General features: G+C 40.1%; 1 long non-coding RNA gene across 1 annotated transcript; it reads right to left on the reverse strand.

The window, feature by feature from the left end:
* Nucleotides 1-6,878: 6,878 nt before the first annotated feature.
* LOC135579071 (uncharacterized) lies at nt 6,879-12,422 on the reverse strand. Its single transcript, XR_010471436.1, has 3 exons — nt 12,290-12,422; nt 7,308-7,422; nt 6,879-7,014 (listed from the first exon to the last, which is right to left on the reverse strand). It is a non-coding gene; the product is annotated as an uncharacterized LOC135579071 (long non-coding RNA).
* Between the last annotated feature and the right edge of the window lie 1,820 nt (nt 12,423-14,242).

The raw sequence follows: 14,242 nt of genomic DNA on the forward strand, positions 1-14,242 counted from the left end.
CATGAGCCTCACCTTACAAAGCCACCACGGCTGACCAATGGAGCAGGCATCCTCACTGCAAGGAGTCATTAGTGGAGTCAGGCCAAACAGCATCTTCTCCACTTTTGTGGTCTGTTCCCTCCTGAGTTGTATTTTCTCTTGTCTCTGGAGCTCTCTGTCTGTCTCCTCAGGGCAAAGCTCGTCCTGCTCGCTGGGTAAGAGTTCCTGCTTGCTGAGCAAGAGATGTTCCCACACAGAAGACCTCAGGTTTGCTCTCCTGTGCTCACACCTGGTACTTACTGTGTATTTTTTCTGGTCTGCTCCTCTGCCCTGCCTGGAGACACACTGCCAACATTGCCTCTGTGCTTCTGCTCCCACTGCTTCTCTGTCCCAGCAGCCTGCTTCCAGCCACAGCCCCTGTGGCATTCAAATGCCAAAGGCTGACCCATTTCTGTGGTGGATTTCTTATTCTCAAAGTGAGATGAAGCCATTGAGAAAAAAAAAAATCTGTTTCGGAATAAAACATTTTCATTAGCTTCAGGTTATTAACCATTTCCAACTTTCAGTGAAACTTAGATTTCTGAAAAAAAATAAATATTATTTTAAATGTGAGAGTTGGCACTTTTCATTTTAAAGCTGTTGGAAAAAATGTTGGAAACAGATTTCAACAAAGTCCTTTCTCCTTTTCAGTCAAAACAAGTTGCTTAACTGAAATGAGTTAGGCTCAGCCTCCTTCCAAACTATATGTGAAGGAAATTTATTGTAAAGAACTGTCATATTTAAAAATATATAAACTCAAGCGAAAGTCTGAATCAGTTAATACTACAAGAATTGTCACCTAACTATCCTCTCTGCTTTTGGGTTTATCACAAGCATCAATTAAGTGAAGGCCCAAATAACATGCTTTTAGCTTTAGAATTAAAGATTTACAATCATCACAAAATCATATCTGTTTCCATGCATGTTCCAGGACATTTTATAATTCAAATTGAAAACTGGTGGTCCACACCAACAAAAGACCCTTCCCATGCAGTCCAGTACCCCCTTATAGAAGAAAGTTTTGTATTGTTATATCACACATTAAACATTATTCTGAAACCAGAGTTGACCAAATTTTTCTGAACAGCATACTTTTTGCTAAAGAAAACATGCCATGAACAGAATATTTTTCCACAGGAATCTATTGCCTTTTAGAAAAAAAATAGTGGAAAGAACTATTTATTTGATGAAATACAGTGTGCTTCACTTGGACTCAATACTTTATGAATAAAGTTGAAACTGTTCCAAACAATGGTCCTTACCTTATGAGATTAAATACTTTTAAAAGAGCCATTTGACACTTTCAAATAATATTGTCTTGAATTCTTACTTCAAGGAAATTTGAAAATCTAACTTTTCCTTTCAATTTATGACAAAAGGAAAAGTCAAGGTATAGATTATTTTCCATAGAGGAGAAATTCTATATATTGGCCAACTCTTTTATAAGATCATTAGCTGAACTATATGTGCAGTTTGACCATGCAGCCACGCATATATTCATATAAGTTCTCAAGTAATTTTATTCCAGAATTTAAGAATGCACTAAAATAGTTCACTAGCGAATGCAGGCAGGAAACAAAACTTTAAACATGTTAAGTAAATATAGATCTGCACTGTGATACCTCTGTAAACCTACACAAAACACATACTTCTGCAAGGAGCTTGCAGTTCATCCCTATGAATTAGTGAAATGAAGATTGATAATAATTTAAATGTATTACCTTTTCACTGATGCTAATTTGAGCGGAAACGCCACACTAATGTGTTTATCTGCCAGTAATGAATGGAATGAGCAGCCGAGGATGAGCAATAGCTGGTGCTGCAGAAGGCGGGGACGGGGACAGGGGCTGCCCTCTGACAAACCATCAGCTGCTCTTGGGCCAGGTTATGGTATCGCTACGGTGCTGGACCTCAGCTGCTCATCACATCTTCAAATCCTGCCAGTTCACCAGCTCAGCTGAGAGCTCTGGGTTACAAAGGGAAACAAGTATTTTACACAGCAGCCGGTCTTCATTTGGGCCACTGGACCCTGGAGGTTATAGACTGATGAGCCAAACAGGCAGCTAGCAGAAGCTTTTCCCTTACAGCAGATTTTCATACAATGAATGCCTTTTCCCCTAGGGCCTGCAGCTGCATGGATGTAATCCTTCACGCAATGTTTTAGTGGAAGCTCTCAAGTATTTTCTGGATTAATTCCAGAAAGTACTTGCACTCCAGTAATTTTAGGGTGGCCCGTCTTTCAATTTTATTCTTAAATCTTCCAACACAATGATCATTACAGCTTTCATTTTGAGGAGCAATTTTAAATTTTACAGTGTGCAGGAAAGCTAACGTATTTGCAGGCTTCAAAAAAACAAACAAAAAATAAAAAGAGGAAATTAAAACATTTCAGCTACTAAAAAACTTGTTATTTGAGGCATATTTACTCACAACAGAGTCATTCTTCCATGCCCCTCTCCAAATATACTGCCTGTTTCCATATTTCATTAAAAATCCTAGAACTTGAAACCTCAAACCCAAACCATTTTGATTCAAGAAGGCACTGTGTTCCCTGAAGCTAAAGTTTGCTTACTTTGTGATCCAATTCTCCCTTACGGACAAGATTTTCTGTCTATGTTGTATTTATTTGGAATATGGAAAGTATAACGAAATCAGCAATGTGGCAAAAAAATCCAAAGTGGATCTACACCTCCCATTAAGGATCAGTACTCTCAGTATTCCACCTTCTGATGGTGTGCCAATGACAAAATGTAAAAACTATTTTGCCAATATTTTCCAAGACACAATTATTTTCTTTTGTGACCATCAAATTGCCCCAACAATAAAGACAAACAAATCTTTTCCTTGCTACTGAGAGCTTACAAGATCAGATTCTTCTCTAAAATGCAATAAATGTATGCAATTATGTCAAACATCACTTAACACAAAGTCAAATATTTGCAACAAGTCACACACAAAGATTGATTGCAGATGAAATGAATTCCACATTTCATTTGAACGCTATTTTAACATGCGTTATCCCACTCCTGAGGTCTTTATTCACTCCTAGTGTTAAATCACATCAACCCCAGCAGTGCAGCCTCAGGAATGACACTGGAGACATGACCAGCTCCAGTCTCCTCGTCTGCCACAAGGCAAGGGCCAGGTCCCTGGGAGGGATCTCTGAGCACCTGGCGAAAGACGTGCAAAGAGGAGGCAAGAAATCATAGAATAGTTTGGGTTGGAAGGGACCTTCGATGGTCATCTAGTGCAACCACCCTGCAATGAGCAGGGGCATCTTCAACTAGATCAGGTTGCTCTGAGCCCCATCCAGCCCGGCCTTGAATGTCTCCAGGGATGAGGCATCTACCACCAGTCTGGGCAACGTGTACCAGTGTTTCACCACCCACATTGTAAAAAATTTCTTCCTCATATCTAACCTCAGTCTCCTCTCCTTTAGTTTAAAACCATTACCCCTTATCCTGTTGTAACAGGCCCTGCTAAAAAGTCTGTGGCCATTTTTCTTAGAGGCCCCTAATGTTGTAATAACACACCTGAGACAAGTTCCCTGTGTGATACTCAATGGCCAACACTGTTAAACAATATTGTGCCACAGAGGCCACCCCTGCTCCATCTTCAATCTAAATACCACTAATCTCAAACCTGACACCCCACTACTTAATTTACCTCAGGCTTTCCTTTCCAGAGGCAGGCACTAAAGCTTGATTCCTTTTAGATGCTCCGCCTGAAAGGTCTGACTTCCAAAGTACATCTGCCTCCATCCGAGGCTTGAACTGGTGTACATGTAAATGCCTTCCTGTTCTTAAAACGCGATTTTGTGATCCTGCCTCAGGAATTCTTTACTTTTGTTTTTTGATCTTATTCTAGCGCTCACAGAAGAAATTGCAGACAAAATAATAAGTGATACGTTTTCCCTTGCAGTCTTTCACTTTTTCTATTCTCTAGCAAGTCTGTAAAAAAATAAAAATGTTCAAAAAGTGATATGAAAATTGAAAATTTTTATTTAAAAACGAAGTGGAAATTGGGACTTTTTACAGTGGTGTTAGTATCTTTTTCTAAATAGTCTTCTGATTAATAAAATTTGGCAAAATCATCAGTCACCTCTGCTTTTCTCAATCTGTTTTTGATTCCTTTAGTTCTAATGTTGATTATTTTGTGGGATGCATGAATCTCAAGTCTAGCCACTGGATCCTGCTGTTTAGTTAAATCTCTTCAATGTCTGATATAATGAGTTCCACAGAGAAAAAGATTTATGATATTTGCATCTAACTGCATCATACCTTTTATTTTATACAGTTACCACCAAGTGGCCAAGGCGGAAACCTTGTCTTTATTGATTAATGGAGAAGGAGTGCGAGCAATGTTTAGGATCCAGATGTTCAGATTTGATGGTGTCTCTTACATTCTTCTGCATGGAAAAGTTCAGATTTGTCACAATACTGCAGCTGTTTGGAAGCTCATAAGTTCTTGTGTTTGTACGTGTGTGATATGATGATAAAGATTAAGTTATGTTACTGCTGGGCCAACTTAAAAAGTTGAGAACAGGTTCCTTACAAGGGATTTTCTGCATCCCAGATGCTGTCACTTAGCAGGTGCTGAGCCCCCAGCAAGGCGTACAAACACAGGGCTTTAGCATCCCTGTTTACAAGGATAATTCTTCCTGCAAGCCTGTGCAATGACTCAGCAGAAATGAAACCAGGGAGCAAACAGCAAAGGTTTTCATTTTAACCTTACATTTACAGCTAGGTAATAAACTTTTTAATTGTGCTTGAAGAGGCAAAAGTCTCATCAAAATCAGTTTGTGTTTTGCCTACATTCATTATTTGGACTGATACTTTATATTATTTCTAGAGCAGCCTGTCCAGTGTTGTGCATCAAAAAACCAATCTGTACTGGTGATAGCTTACAGCTTAAATTACACACTTGTAGTCCTGAAGGAAAACGAGCAACAAGGAATTTGTCTTTCTCTGATCAGGCAATGTAGTGTGGTACCAGAAAGCATGCAGTATTACTTGTTCCTAGAGGAGTTAGAATTAGGTGACATTTACAAGCATTCAGCAAATGAATTATGGGCTCTTGAAATAGGAGTTTTCTAACGGGAGCACTACAATATTCCACCCAGAAGAACAGATTCTATTATGCTGTGGAATCCTATAGCATTATGAAAACAGCAAGAAGATTTATTATTCAAGGCCCAGAGGGGAAATATTTTGTAGATCAGAAGAGATAATGTTATATCATATTCTCAGAGCTTATGAGATACTGTGACACAAATACAATATCTACTTGATAGGCTGAAGGTGGTAGAGGTTTAGATATTAATGGCAGCTGCCTCATGAAAAGGTTTTATGAACCAGTTTGTTTCTTTAAAGATATATCTGAAATGCCACCATGCTGACATTAAACAAGGGAAGAAATCAAAGCAGAAGGCAGTATGACATTTTGGAAACGGTCTCAAAACCAGATGCTATGTCTGAAAGTCACAAGATTGCAAATGCACCCAACAGGCAAAATCTGACAAAACAATACTAGAGTTTGCTTCCGGTTCCAGATATAAATGTCATTTATTGCTTCAGACCTTGTTATGTAAGTTGTCCACACAGCAGCATTGATTTCCTTTAAAAACACAAAACCTAAAACTTTTAGCACCTTGCGATCCTATCAAATCCTTCCTTGGTTTATCTCGCTATTCAAAACCTCGCAATCCAATATCATAAGATTAATAAAATACTTTTGAAGGGCATAAATAACTAATTTACCTACGCACCTGATTTATTTTGTTTTTCCTAATAGGATCTAACCTAGCCTCATCTACTGCTGGGGAAAAGGAGATTAATGCACCATAAAGAGCAGGGCATATTCCATACTGACCATGGCTAACGTGAGAAATAAAGACACCTCAGGATGTATCTGCAGAATTAGTCTTGATGTAATCATAGGGGGTGGGTTATCCAGTAGTGACTGTCTAAAAGGGACTTGAATCTCCTTTTGTATTAGTATAACTGATAGCTGTGTTGCATTTACTCATCCACAGGAATAAAGCTGATGGAGGAAGGTAAGAAAGCCTTAAAAATGCATTCTGACCTTAGGTATTTTTCAAAATGTCTGGCCTAATAAAGAGTCCATTTTATCTTTGTTGGTTAATGTAGATATTTGCCACACAATTTTTTTAGGTGAACAAAATGACCTTGAGTTCTTTGTCTAATGTATGGGCAGAGGCCCTCCTTGGGCTTACCCAGTTGTTAGTGTTCACAATGTCCAAGGTCCATAAACTTGGAGAGGATTCAGTCTCCTGCTTCCAGGCAAGAAACTGGCCTGTCGTAAGAAAATCTTATGGCTGTAAATGAAGTCCTGCCTACTGATTCCTCCTGCATACCTCTTCCTTTGGTATTGCACAATATCTTTAACTTGGACATTCCCAAACCTCCAGCACATATGTTTATGAAGGAGAAGAGATAGCTACAGCCCTGGTAACTTCCCTGCACAGCTGTGACTGGAGGGAATTATGGGCTGAGAGCCCAATCGGTGAAGCAAGGTTCTATTTTCATCTCTGCAGCTGACCTGGATGTTCAGTTCTGGGTATTTTGCAAGGGTGTGAAAGGGGTAGAATTTCTGAATCCTGATCTGTTTTATTATGGATGGTGAAAGTTCTTCCTTAATCCTCAGTCTTGTTTTTGAAATTCACTCTTTTTGGAGAACTGGACCAGGACAATGCCATATATGTTAAGATCTTTCCCCAGATGACTGAACACTTTGGGAATTCCCTTCCTCGTTCCATCCAAGATGAGGAGAGATTCACTAGCATTGCTCAGTGGAGTTCCCCAGCGTCATTCAGAGGAACTCGATCACTATATATAGGTCTTGAAGAGAGGGAAGGCTTTGTCCTTGGAAAATGGGAGTGTACAGGATGCCAGATCTGACCTGTAATTACAGGCAGAAGCATTTAATATGAAGGAGTGGCCTGTCGTCTCTTTGCAGAGTCTTGGCTGAATCAGTCTACTTGGGAGGAAAGAGCAGAAACAGGGAAATTACTATAAAAAGCCAATTTTACAAATAGCTTAAAAATACAGTGTTACTATATATATATATACACATCATTTTGCCCACGTACTTCTAAATCTGAGCCTTCACTGCAATATTGGTCTCCTGGTTACATCCTCTGCCTACTGTTCTCTTCAGTATCACATTGCCAGCCCTCTGTCTTTCATTGCCATGACAAAACTGCCTCTAATTTATCTGCTTATGATACATCTGCCAGTTTTGTCATGAAGAGCCAACAGCGTACTAACCTTTCCTTGAAACAACCACAGTAGTTGTCCTTGCATCTGCCAGCCGCCAAAACTTAATCCATAACTGAGAATTTCTGATGTATGTTGAAAGTTGCTCCGTATGAGTGAGTAATCCCTGAAAAGAATTATATTTCTATATAATATACAGAAATTCTATATAATTCTACATAGTACAGAAATATAATAAATAAAGAACATAGAATCATAGAATACCAGGTTGGAAGGCACTACAAGGACCATCTGGTCCAACCTTTCTTGACAAAAGCACAGTCTAGACAAGATGGCCCAGCACCCTGTTCAGCTGAATCTTAAAAGTGTCCAGTTTTAGGGAATAACAACATGTCTATACAATATGTATATTCTAATATTATATGTACACAATACTATATACATAAATTATATTCAATATCTATATATTATAGACATAAATGTAAGCCTAAATAAGCAAATATGGACATCTTCTCTTGTCATATCTGCAAATACTAGGGATCAAGAAACAGAAATCTTTCAAGGTCACAAAGTGAAAGTCTGTGTTTCAAGCCTCAGCTCAATTCCTAAATTATCTTCTAGTATACCTTTTATCATCCTAGTGTTTCATACTCTAACATATATAAGTAACCTTTCCCATTTTGGATGTGACCATTGTTGTTGGTGATAGCTCTGAAACAGATGTACAGTTGGGGGAGTCAATAAAAAGCCCATGGTGTAAGACTGAAATATCCAATATTAAACCCCCCATTAACTTATTTTCATTGTTCTTGTTGCTGAGTCTATCCCTTGTATGACTAAAATCATATGTGATTAGGAATTAATTCTCAGACAGACTGCTAGTACTTCTTTGTGAATTATACTCTTGAAAAAAACAAAACAAAACACAAAACAAAACAAACACACCAACAAAACCTCACAACTTTTGCAAGAACTACATTGATTTGCCGTGGTAGAAAACGAATGCTGGTATAGCTATCCCTGTGCAAGCTGTTCCAAGTCTGTCCCGGGTCTGTCTGGGTCTTTGTCTGAAAGTTCAGGCCACTGTTGACCTCAAATGACTTTAAATGAGCCTGTCTACAAAAAAAGTGTTTCACTACAAGTCCTCTGAGTAGCAGATGCTCCTGCTTTGGCTGCAGGACAAGCTGTGTCTTGTGTCTCTGAAGTACATGATGTATTGGTTTATATATACAGGTGTCAGAGTCTTCTCCTGAAAGAAGGCAGCTCCTATACAAGGCCTCATAGAGCTGGTAGAGCTGTTCCTTCCTCTACTTGGTGAGCTTTTGTTTCTAAGCAAGCAGTTTTGTGCACGAATTAATTGATTTTTTTTTTTGGAGAAGCATGTACAGGCCTGATAATTTGCTATTTCTTTTATCAGAATTGTACTAATTATGGCAGAATGACCAGAACTAAAAGAGATTCGACACCATTCCCCACTCACATGGCCTCTTACAGTCCCATTAAGTGAAAGCTAACAGACAAGAGGGAAGCAATTCCAAGTAAGTGATTCATAAAGTGGCTCATTACAAACAAAAAATTTTTATATAACCTGGTGCAACCCATCAGTATGTTTTAAAAGTAAAAAATGTGACACTGCTTTGAAGTTGGATTCTTATCACTGTTTGAAAAGATTAAAACTATAATCTACTGTAGTCCAAAAAACCCAAAATGTCATGCACCCATGTCACGAAGGGGCTTGATTTCCTTGCCAGCATACTCTTTTGGATTAGCACATATATGCACAACCCAACCGGATGTTCCTAATGAATACACTGCTTCTTGATCAGCCCTAATGACTGGCAGCTACCACGCCTTCCTGTCAGTAAGCTGTGATAAAAACTAGAGCTACAAGTTTTGAGGCACATATGGTTGATAGTTTACTGGGGGACCAACCAGCTCTAATTGCATTTGAGTTAGTCCCGACTCCCCTTCTTCCCTATCACAATGCTGCCAAAGCCAGAAATATGCTACAGGGTTGCACAGCAGGCAGTAGAGTGCAGATGGTATTTTGACCCTTGCTTCCCTCCGCAACCCTCCATGACACTTCTGAGGTTCAGTCACTTGATCTTCAGCTCCTTTCCCCCTCAGATAAAATGCTGAAGTAGCATTTATCACACCACCAATTCAGTTGCATAAGGGAAAAATGAAAAGAAATTAAAACCACTAGTGGCTGACTGCATCTCGCCAAGTCTTCTGAATCAACCATCTGAGTTAATGCTAGGTAACATTTTGCCTTTAAAAATACAAAAGCCTCTGTGAAACAATAGGAGAAACCCCCTTGGCTGAAAACAGCCTTCTCCCCACAAAGGCAACCCTCCAGTTGAAGAGGCAGTATCATACCCCAGGCGGTTGTATCCTGCACGTGCCTATGGCACAAAAACTTTCTGTCTCTTATTTAGAAGACCACCACTGTCCCTTGCTTAGCTGCTTTGACAGTTCCACTGTGTTCCTCTTGCCTGAATGGCAACCAAGAGTCAAAGCAAAAAGTGAAGAGACTGTAGTTAAGTTACAAGGAAATAATTTTTGCACCAATTCACCCTCCATCCTATATTATAAATTGCTTCCTCAGTGTTTTAGGTGCAGTATCTCTTCTCCAAGTTAAATAAACTGGAACACACTGTTTCTGTACAGTCATTTCACTACAGTAATGTTCTTTTATAAATTATTTCAAATTGGAGAAACCTGACCTATACTGAGATAATTTACGCTCAGTTAGATCTCATTGAAAGAGGCTGCTCTGTAAACAAACACTGCCTATTGTTTTCTCTCCAGATAAAACCAAACTTCTGCCAGTTGAAAATTTAGTCCTTGAGGGAGCACTGATGGCAGTTTTAATCATAACTGGAATCTTCTGAGAACTTTTATTTCAACTAAGAAGCACAAACCCTTCTACGCCAATGCAGCTAACTACGACATTTTCACAACTCAGGAACAGCTTCATGATCTGCAGATTTCTCTGTAATTTCTTACAGTGCTTGGTCTAAATTATCAGGAAAGATGAGAGGATGCCACCTCTAATTAACCACTAAGTTTATGGTTTTCATGTTGAGACACTTGAAGATGTCAGAAAACTAATGTTTCAATATTTTGTTTACTTTCAGACCAGTGTAGTTTACTAAGTATAAACACTGTAATTTATTACAGTTATATTGTCGCGTTTGTTTTTTACCTATGAAAAAGTACTCCAGACATAACCATCATGTGACAGTTTTCACTTCTGTCTTCAACAAGGGTAGTTTTGTGTGAAGTCAATGCTGAATGACTGCTGGATGTCCTGGGATAGCAATTCAAACCATTAATGGAATTATGTTTCAAAGATTATAACAACATATTGAAGTATTCATTAAAATATCCACTCCTGAGAGTTATAGACAAGTTTTCATACAAGAGCACACTATTTTTTCCACTCTGAGAGAGGCCATTGATCCATTCTATCTTGCGACTTCATAGGTCTGTAACCAACCAAGGGAGTCGAATTTGGCAGGATTAAAACTTTATTGACTTGAAGGTATTTATAGCCCAGTACCTGGGTCAGAGCACCAAAAATTCCCACAAAACATGTGTGGCACCCACCCACCACAGCTTTCCTAATTTTATGTATGTAAGTGGGCATTTATGCTGACATTGAGACATCTGACCTGATGTTAAGGTAGATTTTCCTAGAAAAAAAAAAAAACCTTCTCACGTTAAAGATGAACTATGACAAAACAACGCTAAACCCCAAACTTCACATGAGCTTCTCTAACGGCTTCTTTTATAATCCAAGCGCCAGATGTTCAAAAAGCTCAAATGTTACTACTATCAAAAAGTTTTACGAATGAGAATCTGATTACCATGCTACTTCAAGTCTTCAGGCTATTTACAGGCTTTTAAGAGGTACTTTGTTAGAGGAGAGAGGCTTTGCTTGGAAAGGGATAAACGTAAAGGCATTAAAGTAACTATCAGATCTCTTGATGGTCCTAGGCTGAAAACACAAACCCAGGAGGTGCAAAAAACTTCTTTTGAGGTGTCTGTTGTTTGGAAACATCCTGCTCTCAAAGCTGTGCAGTGCAAATTGCGTGTGTGGTTTTGTGGGCAGATCTCAGCTGTTTATTTTTATACGCAGCTAAATACGAACACTCACGCATTAGTAAATCTACTTGCATTTCAGAAACGTTTGCTACTTTTTCCCCACATGTCTCCATGTAGAAAGAATTTCCAGACACAAATACCTGCCAGTAAAAAACAACTGTGATTGTCAGAATTCGAAACCAGAAAGTGCTTAAATAATTGACATTTATTAGCAAGTGACAGCAGTCAAACTGCACCTTCTACAGCCTTAGGAACAAATGTGCTTTATTTCACATACAGTTACCAGCTTACAGGAGATTTTCTGCACAACTCAGCAACTGCCTTGTCATTTGACATAGGCTTTGCTTCAGACAAGGGAAAAGACCCGAATTACACTGCCTCAAGAATCAATTTACACTTCACTCTTCCATTGACTTCAGTGACAGTGTCATGTACAGAACAATACCAGACCAGATACGGATACTCATTTTCCATTTATGAGTAACCAGAATGAAGTTTCACTCATTTTGGATTTAAGCCAGTAGAAAATACCCCCTCCAGCTGTTCACCCACTGAATCCTCAAAAACCTTCTGGCTTGTAGGTCAACGGTACTAAGCCAAATTGTACTATTATAACTTGCCTGATTACCTTAAATAGCAGTTAATGAGAATGATGATGATTGTCATATGGGGTAGAAGGGGATAGCTCAGGGTCTGTGAGCAAGTATACGCATTGGAGAAATAGAGAAGCAGCAGATTCTTCCCTGAGTGACCAAATGACCAGAGGAGTCTCAGCTGAGGTATGGGAAAATAAGTCCAAGCCACAGAAATTCACTGTCCTCACTCAAAAGAAGCAATTAAAATAAAAAGCCCAAATTATGTCATAGAAGCCCAGTCCCAGCACAGAGAGACAAAAGCTCTACAACACCCTGTGTAATTAATACCTTTGCAGCACCTTGACCTCAGTCAGCCTGTGGTGAGAATAAGCAGCTCAGCGAACTTCACCGGTCCCACAGAAGACATTTCCAATAAGAGGCATTTGCAAAAACCAATGACTGTCTACATGAATTCTGCCCATCAATTTGTATAATTGCCTGCTGAGCAGATTATGTTATTTGCTTGGTTTCTGTGAGTCATGAAGCCAATCCCTACCATCTTCTGGAGCTCACTTGGCTAGAAGAGTATGTCCTGATCCTATAATCAAACCTATGAAGGGGAAAAGGGCTTGTCCTCAGGATCAAGGAAGATCAAGGCTGTAGTATAAGGGTGGGGCAAACCTGAGAGTGCTTATTATAGGAAGAGCTGGCAACAACGCCTCATATTAAGGTCATCTTGTGCTTTGTCTTACATACCTAGCATGAAGATGATGGTTTACGTCTCTCCTGTTCTCTAAAAATAAGAGTAAGAAAAGGTAAGAATCTTCCAAGATGCTAAATGACCAACAGTCACATATTTCATGTACTCCCCACCGAACATGGGTTAAGTCTTAAGAGATTTAGAGAATCTACAGCCTCTCTCAAACAGAAATCTACACAAATAGCAGTGCAACAGGGTCTTTGGAAACTGGGTGCAGACAAACAAGGCTTTCAAAGGGAATTTTAAAGAAATAATACAATTTCTTGTGAATTAACAAACAAAACTTCTAAATCTATATCTTCTGTGGCCACAGAATAGTGTTTACATTAGTATGTTCTTTCTGAAAAAGGGGTATGGTCTAAATAAAATTGCTTTTCTCTCAGGACCACAAGACACACTGTATCCCCTTAAAAGATGACATGGATATCAGGAATAAGGACCCCTACAGCGTAACACCCTGAATAATTGCTACCTAGCTACAGTCCCCTAAACAGCTGGCTTCCATAGTCTGAAGAGCAGAACCGGCAAAGGCAAGTCAACACCCTGCAATTCTGGGAGCACATTCAGGTTTAGGGGAAATAAACCAACACGTTTTGCTTGGCACTCAAGAAGCCTGCAGGGTGACCATAAGCCAAACACGCACCAAGAAAGGTGTTAGACTGGCACTGCTAGTTACAGCAAAAGGCATATTTCAAACTGGTTAGCAAGAAACACTTTGCTGAGGTGACGGCTTTAGCAAGACCCAGTGCCGCAGCATCCACCACTGCTCTAGGGCAGCCAAGGGGGTTGTCTGGACACGAAGCAGCAGCTGTGCCCTCCACTCAGGCCCTGCCCTGCCTGCTCCACTGCTCACAGTGGTGGCCCATCTGGGCTCAGGAAATCTTAGGCAACAATAACCCCACTTCCAGTAGACACTGGTCCCAGATCAGGGAGGCAGGGCAGGACAGGGAGGCCTCAGGTACCCCTGAGGGTACTGGTCTCTCCTGGGCCAGGTCGGGCAGCAGTCCCGCTTTCCCCACACCAAGGGCTGTCAGGCCACGTGCACACCCGTGAATGCTGACATGGGCATGTGGCCTCCCATGAAGGTGACCCAGTTAATGGATGATGGACAGGCTGTGAATTGTTGTCTACCTACACTTTAGTAAAGCCTTTGACACCGTATCCCACAGCATTCTCCTGGCAGCTCATGTCCTGGACAGGAGTACTCCTCACTGGGTTAAGAACTGGCTGGATGGCTGAGCCCAAAGAGTTGTGGTGAATGGAGCCAAATCCAGTTGGTCATGAGTGGTGTTCCCCAGAGATCAGTATTGGGGCCAGTTCTGTTTAATCTCTTTATCAATTATCTGGTCGAGGGGATTGAGTACACTCTCAGTAAGCTTGAAGATGACACCAAGTTGGGTGGGAGTGTTGATCTGCTGGAGGGTGGAAGGACCATACAGAGGGATCTGGACTGGCTGGATCATTGGACTGAGGCCAGTTGTATGAGGTTCAACAAGGCCAAGTGCCAGGTCCTGCACTTGGGTCACAACAAACACAGGCAG

Source organism: Columba livia, chromosome 3 (assembly GCF_036013475.1).
Source record: "Columba livia isolate bColLiv1 breed racing homer chromosome 3, bColLiv1.pat.W.v2, whole genome shotgun sequence".
NCBI lineage: Eukaryota > Metazoa > Chordata > Aves > Columbiformes > Columbidae > Columba > Columba livia.